Source organism: Otolemur garnettii, unplaced genomic scaffold (genome assembly GCF_000181295.1).
Source record: "Otolemur garnettii isolate 467f Iridium unplaced genomic scaffold, OtoGar3 scaffold00045, whole genome shotgun sequence".
Taxonomy (NCBI): domain Eukaryota; kingdom Metazoa; phylum Chordata; class Mammalia; order Primates; family Galagidae; genus Otolemur; species Otolemur garnettii.
The window spans coordinates 1,780,324-1,806,540 of record NW_003852440.1 but is presented as its reverse complement, the minus strand read 5'-3'; positions in this window follow the sequence as shown (position 1 = coordinate 1,806,540).

Here is a 26,217-nt window from a genome sequence, read left to right as displayed (position 1 = left end):
CCAACTTCTCTTTTCTATTTTATTTTTTTCCATTGGATTTCTTTCTTTAATTTAAGTTTTATTAACTCATAACTGTTTACATTTATAGGGCATAATGTGATGATTTGATATACAACATGGAATGCTTAAATCAAACTGATTAACAAAACCATCACCTCACTCACTCATTTTTTGTGGTAAGACATTTATAATTTACTCTTTGTTATTTTGAAGTGTACCCTTGCATTGTGCACATTAGGCAAGATCCCACCAAAGGCCCTCCCTCCTCCCACCAATCACCTTCCACTCTCCCTCCTGTCCCCTCCCTCTTGCTAGACTATATTTGTGTTTTATCATTCCTATGAATGTCTAGGGGGTTATATGTTGGTTTAATAATTGTATTGAATACATTGGATATTTTTCCCATTATTGAGATACTTCACTAAGAAGGATATATTCCAACTCTATCCATGTAAACATAAAAGATGTAAAGTCTCCGTCTTTTTAATGGCTGACTAGTATTCCATGGTATACATATACCACAATTTGTTAATCCATTCATGGATGGATGGGCATTTGGGCTGCTTCCACAATTTGGCAATTATGAATTGGATGGCAATAAACATTCTGATGCAATTGTCTTTGTGGTAAAATGATTTTTGTTCTTCTAGGTAAATACCTAGTAATGGAATTGTGGGATCAAATGGAAGGTCAACTTTTAATTCCTTAAGGATTCTCCATAAAGGTTGTATAAGTTTGCAATCCCACCAGCAGTATAGAAGGATTCCCTACAGAGAACTGAAATTAATCAATAAGAAAAGAACAAACAACCCCATTTCTTTGTGGGAAAGAGACTTGAACAGAAACTTCTCTGAAGACGACAGACAAATGGTCAACAAACACATGAAAAAAAAGCTCATTGTCTTTAATCATGAGAGAAATGCAAATCAAAACCACTTTGAGATATCACCTAACCCCAGTAAGAATAGCCCACATCTCCATTGCCTTTAATGCCACATAGCATACTAAATATTTGACATATTGCTAGTTCACTCACTGCTGTATCTCCAGCACCCAGAATAAGCCTGATATCTGATAATGACTCAGTAAATAGCTGCTGAATGTTGAATGAGTTAATCCAACTCAGGTGCTGTTTCTGCTTGGAAGATTTTGCTGACTTCCATTATTCTTGATCTTAGCTGTCCAGAAAGTTACGTGCTTTCTATGTGCTTCTTTTTCTGTGTCATATCCAGACATCAATAGTTGTATTTTTCGTATGGTCACCATGTATTGACCCTACTCTGGGCCAGGAGATGCTTGAGGACTAGGACAAGGATATCTTTATCTTCAGAGCCCATCTCCATACCTGTCTCTGGTCTTGGCAGTGCCATGGGGAAAAGACTGAAGAAAGTGGAGTATCAATAATAAGACTGATAATTTGGGGCCAGATATGGTGGCTCACACTTGTAATCCTAGCACTCTGGGAAGCTGAGGCGAGAGGATCTCTTGAGCTCAGGGGTTTAAGACCAGCCTGAGCAGCATGACACTCTTATCTCTACCAAAAATAGAAAAATTAGCTGGGTTTTATGGCTGGCACCTATAGTCCCACCTACTCAGGAGGTTGAGACAGGAAGATTGCTTGAGCCCAAGACTTTGAGGTTGCTGTGAGCTAGGCCAATGCCACAGCATTCTAACCTGGGACAACAGAATGAAACTCTGTCTCAAAAAAGTTTTTAAAAAGGACTGTTAATCTGATTGGAAAGGCACTAGGGCATAGAAAGGGGCAAAGAAGTATATGTGTTCCATGGGATGTGGGTGAGGAATGGGGCATCTATACCATTGAATCCAGGTCTCAGGCATTAAACCAGGCAGAACTCTAGCCTGAGATGGAGAATGGCTCTGGGTTAATGTGTGATAGCTCCTACAAAGCATGCGGGGGCAAATTCCCGGGATGCTAGGCTCTTCCTGTGTTTCAACAATCAAGCTGCTTTGTTTACTTCCCTCTAAACAAAGTCTCCACCAAATGACCACCAGGCAACAGAAGATATAATACATGGGTATTTAAAGACTCATTAGACTAAAAAGCTGAGGAGTATCAAGGACCCACCAAGCTATCCACTGAGCTCTTTACCCAAAGGAGCTCATCCACTGAATCCTCTGCACCTTAAGAATGACTGCTCACTGCAGACAGGTCCACTATCCTCCATTATCCCTTCAAAGAATATGTTAAACTCTATAATTAAGTTATATGCAACTCCTCCCACTTGGTGCTTTGCACTTCAGTGGGTGACAGTTCACTTAACTCAAAAGTATCTGTGTTGTATACTTTTCTTTCTAGACCTCCTTAGTGAAGGTTTATGTGTTTGTCCAGCAAAATGAAGTAGACTTATGTTCAATTATTCATAATTTAGTTTACATCCTACCTTAGTTCCAACTTTCTCTAACAAAATAAATTAAGCTAGGCTTGAGTACTTGTTAATAATAGTATAATACCATTTATTGAGTACCTATTACAATATCTCATTTATTGTGCATAATACCCAAGGGGAACATCATTATACATTTTTTAACCCTATGCAAACTGGCTCAAAGACCTTCAGCAAATCTCTCCAAAATCACAATCTAGGAAATTTCTAAGATTCCATTCAAAATCAAAGTTATCGGGCTGGACACAATGGCTCACGCCTGTAATCCAAGCACTTGGGAGGCCAAGGCAGGTGGTTTGCCTGAGCTCACAGGTTCAAGACCAGCCTGAGCCATTCCTTCTCTAAAAATAACCAGGCATTGTGGCAGACACCTGTAGTCCAGCTACTTGAGAGGCTGAGGCAAGAGGATTGCTTTAGCCCAGGAGTTTGAGATTGCTTTGAGTTATAACACCATGGCACTCTACCAAGTGTGACAAAGTGAGACTCTGTCTCAAAAAATGAGACATCTATTTCAAGAGGAGTGTGAACTACTGTGCATATGGGGTGGCACTTCACGTAGCCATGACAAGAAGTGTGTCCTTTTTGTCACAGGAGGGTAGCTGGGAGGGATCCCATCCCACCTCCTCTAGAGGGAACGGTTCCACCTTTCCAGGCCTCTAGAGATGGCTCCAGTCGTGTGTGCCTTCATTGTTGAGTTTGAAATGATCTGAATTCCCAGAACATTAAGAACACCTGCCCTGCACTGAAACACAAACATTAATCAAAACCAAATGTAGAGGATTTGGGGGTTGTATGTCATCTGTATCATCCACACTCTGTCCCTCTCCCTCTGGAGGGATGATTGAGAGTTGATTACAAGTTCTTTTTGATGATGCTGCTAAAAGCTGTTTGAAAAACATCATCACTTCTTTTCACAAGATGGGTTATATTGGGCAACATGAAGTCATGATTATATCGCACTAATTTTAGCTAAGTCAGAAGTCTTCACGAAAGCATTGCTCAGACTTGCCAGCCACTGCTGATTGAGTCAAAGTTCACCCAATTCTGGACAAAAGGAGAAACGGTCAATAACCTCCTGCCCTTGTGAATGAGCCGTTGCTGCCAAAGCAAAACCAAGCCTGAGGCAGACAGTGCCATTCATTTCTAGATCCCATGAGTTCTGCTGCCTCTCATGGGCTATTTTCAAGCCCTACCACTATTTGTTGGTTTCTCAGTAACACATGCAGGGTGGAGATAGGTGCAGCCATTTTTTTGGTCCCCACCTCCATCAACTTCTTCAACAGAGAATCTGTTTTCAAAGACCCATAATGCTCATCTTAGCCTGCCTCACAGTCTGCTCTCTCCAAAGTTGGAGTGGATCTTATTGTTCCTTCTCTGGGATCTGCTTTGAATTACCTTGTAATCCTGAAAAACTCATAATGTTCCCAGAAAGTGATGCCCCTGAAGCTCTTTTAGAATCTCAGTGGTGGCTGGATAATTTGGAGGGTTGTTTGTTTGCTCAGTTGAGTTTTTTCATTTGTTATTTATTGAGGCCTCTAAGAAATTTCTAATGGACTACTGACCCACACTATTTCTTACTCTTCTGATTCTTACTCTTCATTGATTTTCTGTGACGTAAATAGATTCAAGTTATAATGCTTTACACTTTAGCAAGGCCTCTAGCACCTGGCCTTGAAGTCATTTATAAACAGCAAATGTGACCACTAACACAATGAGGTATCTGAACTATTCTACATAGGTGTCAGCAGGCCAAACAGTATTCAATTCGGAAAAATGGAAGTCTTTTATCTTTCTTCCCTGGCAAAACCACAATTTCATTTCATCCAACATTATAGATCTCCTAAAACCTAAGAAAACCAGTGAGTTGTGTTCAACCAAAATTTGTGTTAGTAGACAGACCCTAGGATTGAGATTAGATTCCAAATCTCAGCGAGAGAGAGGCAGAGAGAGAGAAACGTTTACCATGTGCCTTAACTTATATGAACCTCAATTTCCTCATCTTTAAATGGGGTAATTACAACAATCATTTTTGAGTATATATGAAGCTCACTGCTAAACCAACACTGCTTTCAGGGAAAAGGGGAGACTTTAAAAGCTTGATTCTAACATCACCTGTCAAAGCTGGCAAGGCATTGGTATTATCAACATTATTTTAAAGGCATAACTTAAGACCAGAGAATCTCATAGAATTTTCTATATTCCTTCATCCAATTTGTATCAGTTACCTGCAAAGAAATGAGTCTAGATAATTAGGTCCAGTCCTTTAGGCCACAAGAATTATGTATAGTTATGGAACTTATTCTATGCCCAGACATAGTCAAAATTCTCTGTGAGAAACACAGGAAGAAGAAGCAGCTCCAGATATCAAGACTCTAATACCTTGATAAACTCAATACAATTAACTCAACCAATTAATTAATCAACCAGCCTTTAGAGGAGCATACTACATCCTCAGCTCTGCCGAGGTACAGTAAGACAGTCCTGCTCTGTAGAAATTTGACATCTGAATCATTTAATGAATTTTCTACCTTCAAAAATGGGGCAAGGACTGGAGAGTACTATAAGGCTAGTAAGAAGAAGAGGCAGGAATGTTACTGGAGCTGACAAAACGGGCCTCACAAAAGTCAACTGCAAGGTCAGTTGTCACCCAAGAAGCTCTTTGTGAGGTACCATCATTGTGACAGCTATTCTCTCAGCCCCTGCCTCTCAGAGGTCATCATATGATCACCCAACTCTGCCCATCCCAGTAAACATTCAAGAAGGAAAATATGGCTAGTCTTTGTGATTGCCAGGACCCATGTCTGAGCAGAATTCCTCTAACCAGGCTTCCTAAGGTCTATGGCTACTTTTGAACTGCTCACCCAGGGGCAATCTCATTCATCTTTCAGTCCACCAGAACCAAAGGGTCACTTGGTGTGGAGTGCCCCTGCTTAAAGAAGAGTCTGGATTTATTTCCCTCAATGAGGAATACAGATGAGTTTGTTTGCTCCAGAAAAGTTTGCAAACCTGGCAAATATCATCATAATCCCCTTCAGAAAACGAATTCTCTCTCTTCTCACTCTCTCCCACCTCTACCCCTGTGTGCACACACACACGCACACACATACACACACACCCTAGAAAATAGCATGAGTATTTTTAAAAAGAAGTCCAATTGGCTGGAATAATTAGAAAACACTTTGTAAACAAACTGAGACTTGAAAGATAAGGTGATGCCAGATAGACCCAGAAAATGGAGACATTTCAGGCAGATGGAACTGGTTAAGTAAAGACAGGACTCCTGAAATAAGTTTGTGGGGAAGCATTTAACTCCCTTGTGTGTACTAGCTAGGACTCAGCGCTGCTTCTTTCAAGTTGGAAATAAAATAGCAAAGGGAAAACCGACAACTTTTTATTGCACGAAGGGTTACTTTCTCTGTTGTCAGATACTGGTGTGTGTGTGTTAATAAAGCTGAAGCTCTTTTTCTGGGTTCATCCACGTTCAAAATTATGCTTTCTTCATTGCACGGTGTTTTCCCCCTTTTCATGGCTTGGTTTGCTGGTATAGTTCCTAAGAATAATAACAGTGAATGATAATAACCAACATTCATAGACAACCTCAGCACAGCACATTAGACTCTTTACTGCATCTTTTCATATAATGTTCATAGGCAGCATGTTTTATGAAAGGTGGCTTGACACAGCTACTCATTAGCTGCTAAGAGGAAGAAGACTTCCCCAGGGAAGTAACATTTAAACTGAATCTTCAAATATGTTGTAGGAGTTCTCCTGAATCAAGTCCGAAAAGCCATTCCAAGCAGTGAGATTGGAATCCTGAAATGTTTCAGGAAAAGCAAGATGTTTGCTAGGCTGAACCAGGACCAGACAGGTTGGAAGAAGCCAAATTGAGGCCAGCTTGGTATATAGTGAGTTTATGAAAATGAAATGTTTATGAAAATGAAATGCTTTAACAAGGGAGAGGGATTATCAGATCTTCACCTTAGAAAGATAATTTGGGGCAGTATTGCAGCCCTTGGTGTATGGAGTATGAAGACTGGTAGGGTAGTCAGTTAAAAGACTGTCTTCATCCATTTTGTGCTGCTATAACTACAGACTGGGTCTTGTAATAAAGATAAATGTATTTGGTATCTGTATTCTGAAGGCTGGGAAGTCCAAGATAGCAGGATCACATCTGGCGAAGGCCTCCTTGCTGCATCATCTTTTGGCAAAAAGTAAAAGGGCAAGAGTGTGTAATAAAAAAAAAGACAGGGCATAGAACTTGTCCCCTTATTAGGAACTCACTCCCATAAAAACAGCATCACTCCCTTTATGAGGACACAGCCCTCATGACCTAATCATCTCTTAAACACTGATGCATTGGAGATTAAGTCCAACAAATGAACTTCAGGGAACACATTTAAGCCAGAGACATTATCACCACAATCCACCTAAGAGATGATAAAGAAGAAAACAGCCAGTGAGGAAAGAAACAGAACTGGGACTCAGTAAAGAGTTAAGAGTTAGATATACCAAGGGTAGACTGTTAAATTAGTGAGCTCATCCAAGAAAAGTTGCTACATACCTCATTGCTAAATAGCACTATGATCACCAGATGGCCAAGGCAAGTACTTTGAAGGTAACCTAGTGATATTCAGGAAGGAGGTGTGCAGCACTTTTTCAGGGATGAGCTTATAAGCTTAATTGTCAGAACTCATAGACCCTGCCTTCCAGAGCTGAGAACCAAAGAAGAAAGGAAAAGTTAGCAAACAAGATGCCAGTGACACCAGGCTGTCACTGTGAAGACCTGTGAAGCCAAGTGGACGTTAGACATGGTGGGTGTTAGGCAAGTTCAAAGGAGAGAAGGCTTCCAGCCTAGGGCTTCAGCAAAGCATCCAGAGAAGGGTATACAAAGGACCGAAGGCATGTGGCCCCCCCCTCAAAATTTATACGATGCAATCTCAACCCTAATGTGATGGTATTAGGAAGGGGGCCTTTAGGAGGTGATGAGTCATGAGGGTGGAGCCCTCACAAATGAGATTAGTGCCATCATGAAAGCAAACCCAGAGAGCTGTCTCACCCTCCTACTACCATAGGAGGACAAAAGAAGTCTGCCATCTGCAACCTGGAAAGGAACTTTTCTCAGCACTCAACTATGCTGGCACCCTGATTTCAAAAACCTCAATCTCTGGAACTGTTGAGAAATTTCTGTTGTTTATGAGCCATCCAGTCTATGGCACTTTGTTTTAGCAGTCTTAATTGACAAAGATGAGGTAGTATTTGAGCTTACACTATAGCTATGCTATAGGCATAAACATTGTAAAGAGTATTCTAGGATGAAACAGCAAATGCAAAGAGTTAAGAGTGGAAAGAAAGGGGGTGTTGGGGTGTGAACAGATGGCACAGACAAGAAACTCTGAAGCCAGGCAGTGTCTGTGGCTCAAAAGGGTAGGGCGCCGGCCCCATGTGCCGGAGGTGGTGAGTTCAACCCAGCCCTGGCCAAAGGGGAAAAAAAAACACACACACACACACACACACACTCTGAAGCCTTCCTTCCTCATGACTCCCTGCTCCAGCTGTCAGAATCCTGAGCAGAGTACTGTCTGCTTTCCCCCTCACTCTGATAGACCCTCTTCCTAGCATGAGTAGAAGAAATTGTACCTTGACTTTAGCACAAAAATAGACAGATAAGGTCTCAATGTGATGAAGAGCCTGGAATGGCACCCTCTAAATGTGGCAGAGAGAAACTCCATCCAAAGGAGTTCCCATCAGAGACCTGGTGGGTTTCTCCAAGCCTGTTCAACAACTTCTTTCTTAGTTTCTGTGGGCAAATAGCTCTGTCCAGTGAGTGATTCAGTACTTTATTGTTCTGAGTCATCTTCTCAGAATAAGTTTTTCATTCTCTCTCTCTCTCTCTCTCTCTCTCTCTCTCACACACACACACACACAGAGACACACACACACACGCGCACACACACACACACACACTGGCAAGTAAGGGACTGTGGCAGTTTTCTGTGTCTGTGGCTATGACTGTGTCTAAGTCACTGTCACTCAGTAAGTCTTTCGCTTGGAGGCAGCTCAGGCTTCCCACCTTCTGGCTCTGTGCGTATTCCCCACCTGGATTCAGGGCTGCAAGCGGGGGGCCTTGTTCCCTCGTTCTCCCCACCTCTCACAAGCAGCCCAGAAAGCTGTTTAGCAGTAAATGGAGCATTTATCCTTTAATTCTCAGATGTATGTGATCTAAAAAAAAAAATAACAGAGAAGAAAATATCCTGAGGACGTCAGAGGGAAAGGAAATGTGCAGAGCAGATGCTGCTACTTGTTTTTGTCCCTTTTTTATCTTTTAAAATACATAAAACATGAATAACTAGGGAGAAACAGTTCCAACTTTTGGTAAAATAAAAAAAGGAGGCATTGTATAACTTGAGTTGAATTTCTTGTATCTTAAGTTGTTTTGATACTCAACACGCGTCACAGCCTCATAAAACTCTAGAACAGGAATGGAATTTAAAGAGATGACTTATTCCAGTTCCCAGCCTTTAAGTTGGTGAAAGAGTATCCAAGCTAGAAAAAAAATCTTTTTCTTTTCCATTTTAACTTTAGAATCTCACTCTCTCTGTCATGCTAGGCCCACTGTACCATTCAGAAAATCAAAATGTTTTTCGTAGGTACAAATATTCATTCACTCACTTTATTCACTTAGCAATTACTGTTTGGTAGCAAAGAAGTAAAATCATGATTCCAGAGCTGTGTTTACATCATTTGCATTACAGTATTTGTTGAATATTATAGTAGAGTTATCCAGAAGGTGCATGAAGGCCATGAGTTGGAGTAGGACCTAAAGCAGATGAGGTTTAACCTTGGTTTAGGGTACAGATCATTTTAGCTTGATTAACATAAATGCATAACCATAACAGGATTTGTTTATCATTCTTTAGTTTTGAAAGGATGTTCACAACAATTTTCTCTTTCATTTTTATAGCAACCATGTCAGGTAGGTCGTATTGTTATGTCTGATTCGCACATGTGGAAAAGGAGGCCCAATTTTTCAAAAATAGAAGGTGACTAAATTGGGGGTCAAATTCAAGTCTTGAAACTCCAGGTCCCTTGCTCTCTTCTCTCCCTGACATCACCTTTCCATTATCATTTCAAAAATATAAGCTAATATTCTGTAGCATCTCTGTGGTCTTACACAGTGGCGTTTTGTATGAGGGGAGAGGAGGTGGTGCAAAGATGAGCAAATCTCCAAGAAGCTTATAGTCTAAGAAAAAAAGAAGCATGTGACAACACACAAAAAGAAAGCTTTCTTTTTCTTTCTTTCTTTCTTTCTTTCTTTCTTTCTTTCTTTCTTTCTTTTATGGCAAAATTGAGTGCACAAAAAAAGTGAAACAGACAATGATTGGTACAAGAGTACAGGAAGAGAGAAATCTCTGCTTTGTGGGCTAACATGCTGTGGTCCTAAGAAGAATGAACTTGGTCTAAGCTTTACAGATAGAAAACAAGACCCCGCTGTTTGAGAGTGGGGGTTAAATAAGAAAAGAAAAAAAGGAAAACATTAATTGTCCATGATATTGGTTAGAAATGCGGATTATGAAGAGTCAGACTGAATGCCAGCCCTGTCCTTAGTTAAGAAGGTCACTCTTCAGCCAGTTCACTTAACCCCTCCAGATCATGTAAGCATTACATGAAAGCATGCATGTAAAGCATTTATCACACTACCTGGTTTATAGTTCTTAATAAGCAATGGAAATGCTGGTGGTGGTAGTTGTATCATTGTTAACATCATCACCATCAACCTCAACCCTTTCCGATGCCCCAGAGAGGGTCTTTCAGGCCATTCTCCCTAACACTTACCTGCCACACACCCCATGGGCTAGTCTACGAACCTCTTAATATATAGCTGTCCGCCCACCTCCCGTCTTCTCTTCAGCCCCAGTGTCTGCCTCTCACAGAACAACACTTTTCACAAAACTGCCATTCCTTTAGGCACTCTGTTTTCCAGAATTTTCTGTAGAATTTACACCCCCTGGAAAGGACAGGCCTTCTTCCCAAGGATCTAGGCGGTGCCTACAACATTTCCCAGGTGGACCCCCGGCAAGCAGATGGGAGTCGAGGGGGCTCTAGTCATTGTCTGCTCTGCCCTGGAGGTTCTCTCTTGGTCTGCTATTACTTACTGTGTAACTCTGGACTGTGTTATTGCCAGTCAGGCTGTGGGGGACCCAGCTGTCATGAAACAAACATAGAAAGAAAAAAATGTAAAGCCAGAAATGAAGTGCTACAGATGAAATCTGTGAAAGAGACAATGTTTCTATTTAGAGGCCCACCTCCTCCCCACCAGACCTCCATGCACTATTCTCCTCCCACAACCCATGGTGGTGATAGTTATGCTCTCATCAGTTTCCTGTTTTCCAACCAGTGGCCCACTAATCCCACCCCACCCACAAGGAGAAGACACAGGTACACCACAACAGCTAAGAGTCAGGGGTCCAGGTCGGATTCTACCGATGATAAGCACATACATGCTTTATTGACCCATTTTAAAGCTGCAACCCTACTTGAAGATTGATCCTTTAAACACTTTCTCTGCCTTGGTGACATAGGAAAACAAAATAGAGAACTTCTATTTCCTTGTAATGTCCTCTGAGGACAGCTTTCTCACCTGGAAACTAAGATCACTTAAACCAACAGAAAACCCAAAGATGCAGACATGTGAAGCAAATTTGTGCAAGTCCTCCATGAGCAATAATGGTTATTAGAAAAAAAATTATGCAAGAAGCTGTTACTCTCTCCCCACCCCCTTCCCCTCTTAGCACTCCTACTGGCTATGGGATAACATGCATCAAGGATTCAGTCACTGATTCAAAGCATATAATGCATTTTGTAATACATCTCTCCACCCACACAAGCTTTGCTCTTCTTGCTGGCACAATAACCAAGTCTTCACTAAGCCATGTTATCAGATGCTTCTGTGAGATGAAGTACAAAATAAGACCATTGAATCTTGTGGGCATGGAAGCATTACCATCCTTTTTCATTGTAAAATTATTTTTTTGGTCAGAAAAAATATTGTATGGAATGCCATATGGTGAATAAGACATGCACTAAGTCCACAGATGCTGAGGCAAGCAAAAGCTTTGTAGGCAAGAAAAGCAAATTTATATCTAAAATAAATGCCTGTTCCAGTAAAGGCAAAATGCTGCATTATGTTTAGAGTAAGTGGGGGATTCTAATAGAATCAACATGCCAACAGATGTCTCTCTGAAGGGTGATGTTTTATCATGCTTAGACTTGGCTTATGCTTTCAACAGGTTGGGCATCCAGCAGTGGCACAAGTTAGATTAGCCTCAGCGAGAAGAGGCCCATGTTGTTGAGCCCATGCATAACCTTTATTGTTACCACCATGGTGACTTTATTCATGAGCCCGTTAAGCAAAAACTGGAATGGCTAGAAAAAGAAGTTGAACAACATCCACGGCAAGGGTCACTTGTCCTCTTACATCTTCTCTGAGTAGGTGCCCTTTAGAAAGCTTTTACATGGGACACAAATATCTTTTCATTTTATTCACATTTTAGAGATCCATTCTCATACCCTTCTCCCACACTTACATGTCACCTGGACAAAAGGGACCAATATCCACCCATGAATGGCATTAATTCATACCCGTAGACATCTTTCCTCAGACAACCAAAGTAAGCCATGTACTGCTTGAAGTCTTCCCCACATGGCTTGCCTTTATCTATTCCTTTAGTATCCACAGTAAGACTATAATGCTACAATAATCTATTCCCAGATGATGCTGATCTATCATACAAAACTTCATGTAAATCAAGCTAAATTTTTCTTTCTCAATCAACTAATCTTAAAAAATCTCCCATGGGTTTACACAAATGTATCCAGAAACAAGGGGAAATGAAACAGGAGACACTTAGTGGCAATTTGAGTCACCTGCTTGTGCAATATACTTTATTGCCTTAGGAACTACTTGAACTCTTCCAACTGCTGCAATTTAATAAGAATCCTGCTGCATGTGCCTAACTTTATGAATTAGGGTATCAGATAATTCCTGGTTTGTGTTGATCAGGTCAGGTTGTATGGCCACTTATAATATTCCAATCAGACTTGGCACCTGTGGCTCAAGTGGCTAAGGCGTCAGCCACATACACCTAAGGTGGTGGGTTCAAATCCAGCCTGGGCCTATTAAACAACAATGATGGCCGCAACCAAAAAATACCTGGCCATTATGGAGGGTGCCTATAATCCCAGATACTTGGGAGGCAGAGGCAGGAGACTCACTTGAGCCCAGGAGTTGGAGGTTGTGGTGAGCTGTGGTGCCAGAGCACTCTACCCAGGGGACAGCTTGAGGCTCTGTCTCAAAAAATAATAATAATATAGTATTCCAATCAGATATTGAATCTCTACCATGATCCAGTAGCAAGGCAAGTTATATTTCACAAAAGGAAAATAGTTATTTATGTAAGGGCATATGACATTACTCCAAAATCCTAGATTCTCTTAATAATCCTTAAGTTCCCTTAATCATAGCTTCTTTTATTATAGCTAGCCAGAGACTATACACAGCATCACTACCTATTTAACTTTTCCTTTCCTTGGGTCTCCATAAAACCCAGTGGAAGAGCAACTTGTACATAAGCATGGACTAGCTACAGAGTTCTCTCTTGTTCCATCCTGACTCTCCTACAATTGACAGCATTACACTTTACTCAGCAAATTGGTCACAGGAATACATTAAAATGTGGTATGTGTCATCTCTAAAACTCAAAGAGATTCTCCAAATATTGTGCCTTTTTCTTAGTAATAAGGGGTACAAAGTGTGGGGGGTTTCCTTTATTTTGGAATGGTCTTCTCGACATTTTCCAGATCACTAGGCTCAGAAACTTCACCAAGTAGTGTGAAGTTAGGCTCTAGAATATTTAAAGATTTATCTCCCATCTTCTGATATATGCATGTAGCACACTTAGCACCTCATATCTAATAACTGGATGCCCATAGTACAGCAGGCATCTGTGATATCCAGGGGGATGGGGAAATAGTCAAGACCCCTGCAGACTAGATAATGATGTAGGTATCCCTACCAGTTAAAAGAAGTGGTTTCTGGTGATTTTTACCAATCAAAATATAAACTTCTGGAAAGATAGAATAAAAGCATTTTCCCCTATTTCCCTCAAGAGGTACAACTAAAGACCCAGGACATTGAATATAAAAAGTACATAAGAAGATGTTTCCAAAAGATGGAAAGAAGGTGGCACACTATCTAGGGACCTCAGGAACTGGACACTGGTACAATAGCTTATTCCTGGATACTCTTTTTACTTGATATATCCCATACTTGAAGCTGAGGAAGTCAACAACTATGAAATACCACTGGGTAAGACCAAAACAACCCTGAAAAAAGCCTGTTCTCTCTAGTCAAAGAAAGGAAATGAAGACAGAAAACTTATAAACAATAACTACTCTACTCCAGTCAAACATCATAAGAGAAAAAAAAAAGAAAGATGTCCCCCTCTACCCATGCACCCATGCCAGCAAAGGCCGAATGGGGAGCCTAGATGTCCCACTTATAAGACTCTAATGATGTGTACAAACACCTTCACTAGGATCAAGTCAGAATGGCAAGTAGGGATCCAGGACTTTCATCCCAACCAGCTGATAGTGAGACACCCAGGGTGTTAACAGAAACCATGAGGGAAGCTGCAACTCCCATCTTTATACAGGAGTGACAAACAGCTTCTGCCCTTGGACAGCAGTGGAGGATGAGTGGGGAATCTGGATCTTCACCTTCATCTGACAATAAAAAGATGTAACCTAGAGCTACGTTGAGAGAAACCAGTTGAAACAGAATGTTTGAATGAGATCCAGAGTCTCATAGTACACAAAATGTCCAGGTTTCATCTGAAAATCATTCATCATCCCAAGGACCAAGGACCCAATTTTGTTTATTTTGCTAAATAAACAAAATCAATTGATGATGCCAACACTGAGGTGAGAGATGTTAGAATTATATGACAAAGATTTCAAAGATAAAAATGCTGTAATGAGCAACGATGAACATATTTGAAACAAACAAAAAAGTAGAAAGTCTCAGCAAAGAAATAAAAAGTCCCAGCAAAGTAACAGAAGATATAAGGAAGAACTAAATGAAAATTTTGAAACTGAAAAATATAATAACTGAAATATAAATAAGAAGCATATGAATGGGCTTGACGGCAAAATGGAAGTGACAAAGGCAACAATCAATAAACTGGAATAAAAGAGATTAATCAATTCTAACAAGAAAGAAAATAGAGTGAAAAAATAATTAATAGAGCTTTGGAAACATGAGGGACTAGCAACAAAACATCAAACATGTTGCCATAGTTCCAAAAGCAGAGGGAAAGAGAGAAGGGGTGAAAGAGTACTCAAGCAATAGGTGAGAACGTCCAATATTTGGCAAGAGACATAAATTAAAGATTCAATAAGTTGGTGAACACTAAAATAATAAAGCAAAAAAAAAAATCCTTGCCAAGAAGCATTATAAACTTCTGAAAACTAAATGCAAAGAAAAATATCTTAAAAGCAATAAGAGAAAAATGATAGCTTTCCAACTGGTGAAAACCAAGTTGAATGACAGTGGATTTTATACCACCAAAACCCTTAAACGTCAGAAAATAAGTAGCATAATATTTGTCAAAAGCTGAAAGAAAAGAGCTGTTAGTATGGAATCTTACCATCCGTGAAAATAGTCTTTCAGGAATGACGAAGAAATCAAGGCACTCTCAAATGAAAGAAAACTCAAAGAATTTGTCACCATCTGACCTACCCTAATAGATAATAATATCTAAACAAAAAGAAAATAAATAAATAAAGAACTTTGAAACATCAATAAGGAAGAATATTTTAATAGCAAACAAAATTATGGATAAATACAATAGGCTGCCTTCTCCTGCATTTTCTAAGTTATGTTTAATTATTGAAATAAAAGTTATCACATTGATGAAGTTATAAATATATGTAAGGAACATATTAAGGGAAATTGTAGATAAGATACTTCACTCAACTGGTGAAATGATGACATCAGTAGATTATGGTAACTTGCCTGATTATGATAAATTACATATACAAATGTAATATCTAGATGACCCATTATAAAGAGCATAGAAAGAGATATGCTCAAAAGCACAAAGCACTATAGATAAATCAAGATGGAATTCTAGAAAATGTTGAGGTAACCTAGAGAAAAATGGAAAAAGAAAACAGAAATGAAAATGGAGAGAACAGAAAACAAAATGAAAAAAATTAAATCAAGATTAAATGAAAATCTAATTATAGTAAGTAGACTAAATTCTCTAGTTAAAAAGTTTATTAAAGCAGACAAAAAGAATATTTCTCATATGCCAGGTGCCAAAGATTACATTGATTTGTTCCAAAATAAAAGCATACCTAGAATAGCAGTTACAAATGGAGTTAACATATTATTAACTTGACAGCAATTGATTCTTTCTTTCCTAGATCTATCTTCTACATGGACTAACCAGTAGAATTAAAAGAGAATGTGATAGAAATTATCACCTCTGAGTCAATCAAGTCTTTGATGGTGACACTAGTATCTGTGATTCCAATATGGCAGTACCAATTGTCTTTCTCTTTTTCTACTACTGTACAAAGGAATGGCTACTTTAGGGACTTCCACTTAGTTCTTTCCTGCCCTTAGCTTTGACACCATGGGTCAAAGAGACAATGTGGGATTCTGCCAAGTATGTCTATTCTAATTCTTATCTATATTCAATAACTGAAGAAGTAAACATTGTTGCCATTATGAGCTAGACTTAGGTCAAACTTCTATTTGTCACACAATCATAGTGGTTTATGAGGTATCCAGTGATTAGTGTCAGCTCAAAGTCAGGTATTCATAATCTCCAAAAAGTCAGGGTATTTCTTTTTCCCCAGGACACAGTCAGCTGGTAAATAGTTTAAAGCCTCTTTGGAAAAGATTAAGGAAAATATTTATAATATATACTTTGTTTCAGGGCTATCAAATTGTTTCTCCAAGGCACCTGCTTCCCCACTTTGTTAAAGGGATATCAGGTCTATAGACATGGTCAAGAATGGGAATTGAATGAGGGACCTTAACCTCCTATTTGTGATGTCTCAAATCCAGACCCAGAATATTTTTGTTTATGTGTATCAAGTGAGATTTTATAGCTTCCTATCTATTTATTCCTAGGAATCATGATCAAATTAATAACATTCAAGATTTCTGAGGTTCAAACCATTATTATTACCACTGCAACCTTGCTTCCCATTTTGGTACCCTTCTCACTTGGTCTCTGGTAGTAGAATGTTGCTATTTGGCCTATGCTATTCTGAAGGTGGTGGAATTCCGTGGCACTCCTACTTTCATTCTCAGCTTGCACAGGAATGTCGCTACAGACCTTTCAAAGAATGCCAAAGCTTCCCTCTCCATTATACTTTTTGTTCACATCTTGCTAAAGGGAATGTCATTTGGACCCTTTCTGAGGAACAGATGAGGAAAATTGGTAAATGAGTTCTAGCATCTCAGTTCAATTAACTGCAGGACAGAATTGAGTCCAGGCTTCACTCATTAACTTCTACTATATAATCTTTCAAAAACAGGGATTTCATTTCACAAACCACAATACTAATTCTATGATGCTCTGGGCTTACTGGGCAATCACTTAGGCTTAAGGACCTAGGACTGCCTTATTAGCACGTCTGAAAATTTGCCTAGCACAATTGAGGCTTCTTCCCAAGTGATTACTCATTCATCCATAGGTGAGTCATGTCTTGTTCAAAAGGTAGCACAATGGTTCCCAGCAGCAAGAGGACATAAACCCCAACATTCAAGCTCTTTCAAAGCTTCTGCTTTGATCAAATTTACTAATGTCCCATTGGCCAATGCAAACATTGCTATGGCCAGATTCAAGGATTAAAGAAATAGTGAAATCCTTTTGATGGAAAAAGTGGCAAAATCCCATTACAAAAGAGTGAGCACATAAAAATGATAAGGATTATTAAATAAATTTTGGAACAAAATATCACACAGTCAACCAAAAGAGAAAACCAGTAAAGCCATTTCAGCTGCTGAAGTTGGTACTCTAATCTTTATATGGTACACCCACAGCAATACATCTGGTGCACGCCATGTTTGTTTCTATCTCTTTTATAAAGGGGAGATTAAAGAACATAGATAACTCTTCATCAAACAGAGTCCTGTGCTTGTCACCCTGGGAAATGCTAGGCTTTGACTTTAGTTACAGCCTGTAGGTAGTGAAGAATGGTATGGGTGGAAGCAAGTCTTAGAAAAATTAAAATCTACTTATAAAAGAACTGCTCTTAGGTGAGGTTACTTCAGGTTCTTTAAACACAAAAGTTAACAACCTCAGACAGGGAAGGAGGAGCTTCTTTTGCTGGCAAGAGAGCATCAGATAGATGTAGAGACTTAAAGTACTCAGATTCATCCAACCTTTCCCACATTTCCCCAGTTCCATGTTTATTGTCTCACTCTTTGAAAAACAGTGTTATGGTTTTCATATCTAGCATAGCAAAGTTGTGAATGCAACCTGCAATGTAACTCTACAATCTACAGGTTCAACTTGTGGATCTGACTTTTTTATATGTTGATCCTGCAACTATGATAACAAAGAGATTCTTTTAGTTTAGTCATAGAAGTTCTCTGGTTCCCTGACTGTGCTTTAATCTGATAATTGAAACTCTCTACAGCAGTCATAAACCATTGTTCCACCCTGTAGTCCCAGTAGTCATTATTCCTACAATTAAAGTTTGCTGAAACAGTCACTTAATCACACAAAGCCATGTCTTCAAGAGAAAACTTGTTGTAGACAACAGGTAATCATTTAAGTAATGCTTCTGCTATTGCATGCCATGGATTATTAATATCCATGTCACGGGCAATTATGTCATCACTGCTTTCAAATATAACCAGGTCAAATAACTAATCCCAGATTTACATCTATAAAGATATATTTCCTGCAACCACTACTGACACCAAACATTTCACCACTCAAAACTCGGGCAGAAAAATTTGAACATGCTATGTATTTCACGAAAGAAAGGACTTAACACAGGGAATTGAGTAGTTAAAAAATTATAGATTTGATGGAGGAGCAAAGGTCAAGGAAGGATGTTTCTACCTCTCAAAAAATTAGGAGGTTTCTGTCAACCAGGTCAAAACTGCAGGAAATCACTACTGACGTTCACAGCTGCTGCAGTAAAATACTATAAAATCTCATCTGTCCAAACCTTCATGTCTGCAGAGCATAGTTGGAAGAAAATTAATGACATCTGCCTCTATTCTACCTCTCAAATATTTTTATATGTGCCTCTCATTGGCAAATATGAAATTGAACCTTACTGTCAAGAGATTTTAAAATTGTAGTTCCCAGGATATTAGGGGAGAACAGACAAGAAAGCTGGAATTTATAGAATAGGAGGAAAAATTTTAAAGAAAGAGGAAAAGTAAAATAAATTTAAACAAGAAAGAGACATTGTAGAGATGATGATAATATACTTTAAATTAAGGAATATAAATAAGTTAATACTCTGCACCTAAAGTCCAGTGGGAAAAAACAAGGAAATAGAACAAATCTCATTTGCTTATATAGATACTACTCTTGGGAAAAATAATCTGTATATTCATATCAAAGCAAAAAAATTATGCTTTTGTATTTCTTCTTCTTTACTCAAAGGGCATCATTCAAAAGAAAAAGGAATATTTTATGCATTTAAAAGCCTTTTTAAGTGTAATAAAAAAGTATGATTGATTCTTGACATTTTCAAGAACTACACTCTAAGAATTTCCAGTATCCCAAATTTGTAGATTTATTTACTTTTCCTTTTAATTTTTGGTCAATTTTTGCTTTATATGTTTTGAGGTTATGTTATAAATTATTTATAATTTTAGAATTACTCTATGAACCTGATGGATTGACATTTTATTATTATCAAATATCCCTCTTTTTCTATAGTAATAAAGTACTATAAAATTACTAAGTATTTTTATGTCTACTTTGTCTGGTATTAGTATAGCTATTCCAGGATATCCAGGATATATTGGATAATACTTACATGTTATGTCTTTTTCTATCATTTTATTTCCAAAATTTCTGCATCTTTATATTTAAGGTCTGTTTCCTGTAGGCATCATGCAATTGGATTTGGTTTTTAATCTGGTGTATAGTGGTAGTCTTTCATGCTATTTATTCCAGTTATATATAATATAACTACCAATATATTTGTACTTAAAACTATCATCCTACTATTTGTTTTATATTAATATCACTTATTATATTTTATTTTTACTTTCTTTTCTTGCTTTCTCTTGGAAGTGGCAATAAAGAATTTTAGAGTTTTGGTTTACACATTTTAGTTATACATTCTTTACTCATTTTTTAGTGGTTAACCTACAGATTACAAACTAATAAATCATCTTAAGGAAATAGAAAAGGAAGAACAATCTAATCCCAAACCTAGCAGAAGACAAGAAATAACCAAAATTTAGTCAGAAATAAATGAAGTTGAAGACAAGAGAATCATTCAGAAAATTAATGAAACAAAAAGTTGGTTCTCAAAAAAAAATAAGTAAAATTGATAAACCATTGTCCAGATGAACTAGAGAGAGAAAAGTAAATTATCAAATAACCTCAATCAGAAATAAAAAAAAAAAGGGGAAATAACAACAAATTTCACAGAGATACAACAGCATATCTCTGACTACTACAAGAAACTCCATGCCCAAAAATTTGACAACGTGAAGGAAATGGACCAATACCTGGAATCACACCCTCTCCCTAAACTTAACCAAGAAGAAACAGATCTCTTGAACAGACCAATATTGGGCACAGAGATTAAATAAACAATAAAAAATCTTCCAACAAAAAAAATTCCCTGGATCAGATGACTTCATACCAGAATTCTATCAAACCTTCAAAGAAGAGCTTATACTCACACTGCAGAAACTATTCCGAAACATTAAGAAGGAAGGTATCCTCCCCCAACATGTTCTGTAAAGTAAACATCACCTTGATTCCAAAACCAGGAAAAGACCCAACTAAAAAGAGCTATAGACCAATTTCCCTAATAAACATAAATGCAAAAATACTCAACAAAATCTTAGCCAGCAGATTACAGCTACACATTAGAAAAATCATACATCATGATCAAGTAGACTTCATCCCAGGCTGGCTTAACATATGCAATTCCATAAAAGTAATTGACCATGTCAGTAGAAGCAAAAACAAGGACAATGTGATTCTCTCAATAGATGTAGAAAAGGCATTTGATGAAATTCAGTACCCTTTTCTAATAAGAACACAAGAATATAGGCATAGTTGGCACATTTCTTAAACTGATGAAAGACTTCTATGACAAACTCACAGCTAATATCATACTGAATGGAGTAAAACTGAAATCTTTTCCACTTAGAACTGGAACCAGACAAGGATGTCCACTATCACCACTACTATTCAACATAGTGCTGGAAGTTGTTGCTAATGCAATCAGACAAGAGTATATAAAGGACATTCGAATAAAGGCAGAGGAAGTTGAACTCTCTCTCTTTACTGATGACATGATCTTATACTTAGAGAACCCCAGAGCCTTGACCACAAGACTCCTGGAAGTGATCAAGAAATACAGTCACATCTTAGGATTCAAAATCAATATCCACAAATCAGTAGCCCTTGCATATGCTAACAACGGTCAAGCTGAAAAACTAACCAAAAACACAATTCCCTTTATAGTAGCTTCAAAGAAAATGAAATACCTAGGAATATACCTAACAAAAGAGATGAAGGACCACTACAAATAGAATTATAAAACCCTAAGAAAAGAAGTAGCAATAAACATTCTGGTGCAAAATGTCTTCGGAGCAAAATTATTTTTTTCTCTTCTGGGTAGATACCTATTAATGGAATGTGGGATCAAATGGAAGTTTGCAATCTAAACAGCAGTATACAAGTGTTCCCTTCTCTCTATATTCATACCAGCATCTGCAATTTTGTGATTTTGTGATGTAGAGTTAAGCTTGCTGGAGTTAGGTGATTTCTCAGAGTGATTTTGATTTGTATTTCTCAGATGATTAAAGGTGGTAAGCATTTTTTATGTGTTTATTGGTCATTCATCTGTCATCTTCCAAGAAGTTTCTGTTCAATTCTCTTGCCCACTTATAAATGGGGTTGTTTGCTTTTTTTTATTAAGTCTTTCATACATAGATCATAAATACATTTATGCCATTATAGGATTCAATGTGATGATCATTTGTACAAATTGGAATGTTTACATCCTATTGAACAACATAGCCTTCACCACTTTTACCCTATTACAGGATTAAAGCATTTATACTCTACACCTGATAGATCCAACAATTCAAAATTGCCAAGTCGTAGAAGCAACCCAAATGCCCATCAACCCATGCATGGATTAACAAACTATGGCATACATATACCATGGAATGCTATTCAGTCATAAGAAAAGATGAAGAATTTTTATCTTTTATGTTTACCTGGATGGAGCTGAAACACATTCAGGAATGGATTTTTCCAAGAATGGAAAAAATATATATCCAATGTACTCAATACTAATATGAAACCATTATGTAAACAATTACACACCCATATGAACAATAAAATACAAATAGTCTAGAAATGGGAAGGAGTAAGGGGAAGGGTGGGGGGGTGGACAATTGGTGGGAAGAGGGAGGGTAATTGGCAGGATCTCACCTAATGTGCACAATGTGACAATGTTGAGCATGCCCTTGGATAAGGGTCTCTTCTACTCTTTATCTTGAACTTTACCTTGGAAGTGAGAACAATATAACCAAAAATTTTTGTGTTTCATATTAATCTGACAATAAATAAGTTAATTAAAATTTTTTTGTAAAAAAAGAAAAGAAGTAGCAGAAGACATTAAGAAACAGAAGAGCATACCATGCTCCTGGATGAGAGGAATCAACATTGTTATAATATCTAAACTTTCCAAAATAATGTACAGATTTAATGTGATTCCTATTAAAATACCAACGTCATACTTTGAAAATTTAGAAAAAATGGTTCTTTATTTTGTATAGAACCAGAAAAAAACTTGTATAGCCAAGGCAATTCTTAGTAATAAAAACAAAGCTGGAGACATAACCCTACCAGTCTTTAGGCTATATTACAAGTCCACAGTGATTAAAACAGCATGGTACTGGCAAAATAATAGAGACATAGACATTTGGAACCAAATAGAAAACCAAAAGATGAAACCAGTGTCTTGCAGTCATCTGATCTTTGATAAACCCAACAAAAGCATATACTGAGGGATCGGTGCCTCTAGCTCAAGAGGCTAAGGCACCAGCCACATACACCAGAGCTGGCAGGTTCAAATCCAGCCTGGGCTTGCCAAACAATAATGACAACTACAACCAAAAAATAGCCAGGCATTGTGGTGGGCACCTGTAGTCCCAGCTACTTGGGAGGCTGAGGCAAAAGAATTGCTTTAGCCCAGAATCTGGAGGTTGCTGTGAGCTGTGATGCCTCAGCACTCTACCCAGGGCAACAGCTTGAGGCTCTGTCTCAAAAAAAAGCATACTTGAGGAAAAGAATCCCTATTCAATAAATGGTATGGGAAGAACTGGATAACCACATGGACAAGATCCATCCTTGACTTCTTAAAGCATAATATAAGTTAGAATTTTTACTTTCTAAGATGAAGAGTGAATTTGAAAATATTTTAAATTCCATGTATCTATCATCCTCCTTTTGAGCTTTATTGTTATATATTTTATTATATATATGCTTGTAAACCCCACAATACATTATTGTTTTTATAAAAACAATAGTAATTTATATAGATTTATCCATTCTATTGCTTTTGTACCTTTCTGCCATTTTTTTCAAATCTGGAATAATTTTACACTACCTGAAGAACTTATTATAGTAGTTTTTAGTGTGATTGCCAATGACAAATTATTTCTATTTTTGTTTAAAGATGACTTTGTTGTGTCCTCATTTTAAATAATCTTTTCTCTAGGTCTACAATTCTAAGCTGAAAGAATTTTCTTTCAGAACTGAGCATATTATACCATTGTCTTCCAATTTCTATTGTTTCCCTTGAAAAATCAATTATAAGTGTTTTTGTTATTCCTTTGAAGACATCTTCCAAGGTATCTTTAGTTACTTTCAGGTTTTTCTTGTATTTGGTTTTCTTAAGTTTTACTATGATATTCAAAGAAGTGGATTTCTTTGTATTTAACTAATTTGAGGATTGTAATCCTTCTTGAATCTGTGGCTTGATGTCTTTTATCAATAAGGGAAATTTTATGACCTTTTATCACTTTAAACATTCTTTCTACCCATATATGTTTCTTCCCCTTCTGAGGTTCAAATTACATTAGATCATTTCAAAAGTTTTATATATGTGTGTATATATATATACATATATATATATATATATTTTTTTTTTTTGAGACAGAGTCTCAAGCTGTTACCCTGGCTAGAATGCCATGGCATCACAGCTCACAGCAACCTCAAACTCTTGGGCTTAAGCAATTCCCTTTCCTCAGCCTCCCAAGTAGCTGGGAATACAGGTGCCCACTACAATGCCCAGCTATTTTTTGGTTATAGTTTTCATTGTTTTTTGGTGGGCCCAGACTGGATTCAAATCCACCAACTCCAGTATATGTGGCTGGCACCCTAACCACTTGAGCTACAGATGCCAAGCCTGCTCCATATATTTCTTACACTTTTTTCTCTATGGTCCATTATTTTCTCTAATCTATATTTATGTCTATATGCTTTCTATTGAGGTATCTTCTGGTTCTTTAATCATCTTCTCATCTGTATTTTAACCTATTATTAAAATAATTATATATCTTAATTTCAGACATTGTGACTTTAGTTCTTAAATTTTCACTTTTCTCTTTTTTTGCAGATTACATTTCACTCTTAAAATTTTAGCCATGGATTCTGTTTATTTGTATATAGTAATCATAATTTTTAAAATGTATATGACAACTTCAAATCCATAATTCCTAGATTATTTCTATTAACTGAGTTATCTCTCCATCACCTAATTTATCTGATAATTTTTTATTAAATGCTGATCATCACAGATGAAAATTCATACAGATAATTTAAGAGCTGAGTGTCATTATCTTCTCCAAGGCAGGATTTACCTTCTAAACTATTCTTTACTAAGGAAATTGTCAAACACACAAAACTAACAAATGTACTCACCACCCACATTCAACAGTGTGTCAATTCACAGACAATTTTATGTTAGCCAATAACTTTATACTTCCCCCACTACATCCTGAATATTTTGTAGAAAAATCACATAAATATTCAAACCATAACTATTTTGGTATACAACTCTCAAATGATTTTAAAAGCAGGCAACAATATTATAAGGACTAGAGATGTGGTTTAATAGTCAAAAGGTAAAAAAATGTAACTAACTACATGGATAAAATAAAGGGAAAAAAATCAGTTGTTATGGCCAGGAGAAGGGGACAAAAATAAATCAATTATTATGTCAACAGATGCAACAAAATCATGTGACAATATTCAATATCCATTTATTATTTTAAGAAATAAATAAATTCTTAAACTAGAAACAGAAGAGAACTTCCCTCTGGCAACTATTATCCTAAAAAATTTACATAAAATATCATACTTAATGGTGAAATACTTAAAGTTACTCCTAAAATCAAGAATAAGACAAATATTCCCTTTATCGCCATTTCTATTTAATTGTATCAGAGGTCCTAACTAGTACAATAAGGCAAGATAACAAAATTTATAAATGTAGAAAATCAAAGATACATTACACTTTTAAAATAAACTCTGGTATACATATATATTTCATTAAAAAAGATGGTGACTTTACATCTTTTGTATTTACCTAGATGGAGATGAAACACATTCTTCTGTGTAAAGTATCATGAGAATGGAAATGCAAGTATCCAATGTACTCAACACTAATATGAATCTAATAGAAAAACAACTGCATGCCTATAGAAGAGAATAACACAAGTATATTCAGGTGTGAAGAGTAGGGAGGAGGGAAAGGGGAAAGAAGATGGGGGGGATGGGTAAGATCTCATACACCTATGGACACATTGTGATGGTGTACAGCACATCCCAGGGTGAAGGGCTCAACTGCCTCCACTACAACTTGGTCTTTACCTTAGAAACACAAACAGCAAACCAAAACCACTTTGAAATATCTTCTAACTCCAGTAAGGGTAGCCCACATCACCAAATCCCAAAACTATAGATGTTGGCATGGATGTGGAGAAAAGGGAACACTTATGCACTGCTGGTGGGAATGCAATCTAGTATGTTCCTTTTGGAGAATGTACTAGTGTTTCCTTTGGAGAATATTCAGGGATCTAAATATAGACCTGCCATTTGATCCTGCAATTCCTCTACTAGGTGCATATCCAAAAGACCAAAAATCACTTGGCAACAAAGATATTTGCACCAGATTGTTCATTGCAGCTCAATTCATAATTGCCAAGTCTTGGAAGAAACCCAAATGCCCATTGACACATGAATGGATTAATAAATTATGGTAATATATATACCATAGAATACTATGCAGCATTAAAAAAGGATGGAGATTTTACCTCTTTTGTGTTTACATGGATGGAGCTGGAAAATATTCTTCTTAGTAAATTATCTCAGGAATGGAAAAAAAATATTCAATGTACTCAGTACTACTATAAAACCAGTTTATAATCACACTTTCAAATGAGAGATGAATCACAACTATAGTCCAGGATGAAGGAGGGAAGGGAAGGAGGATGGGAAGGGAG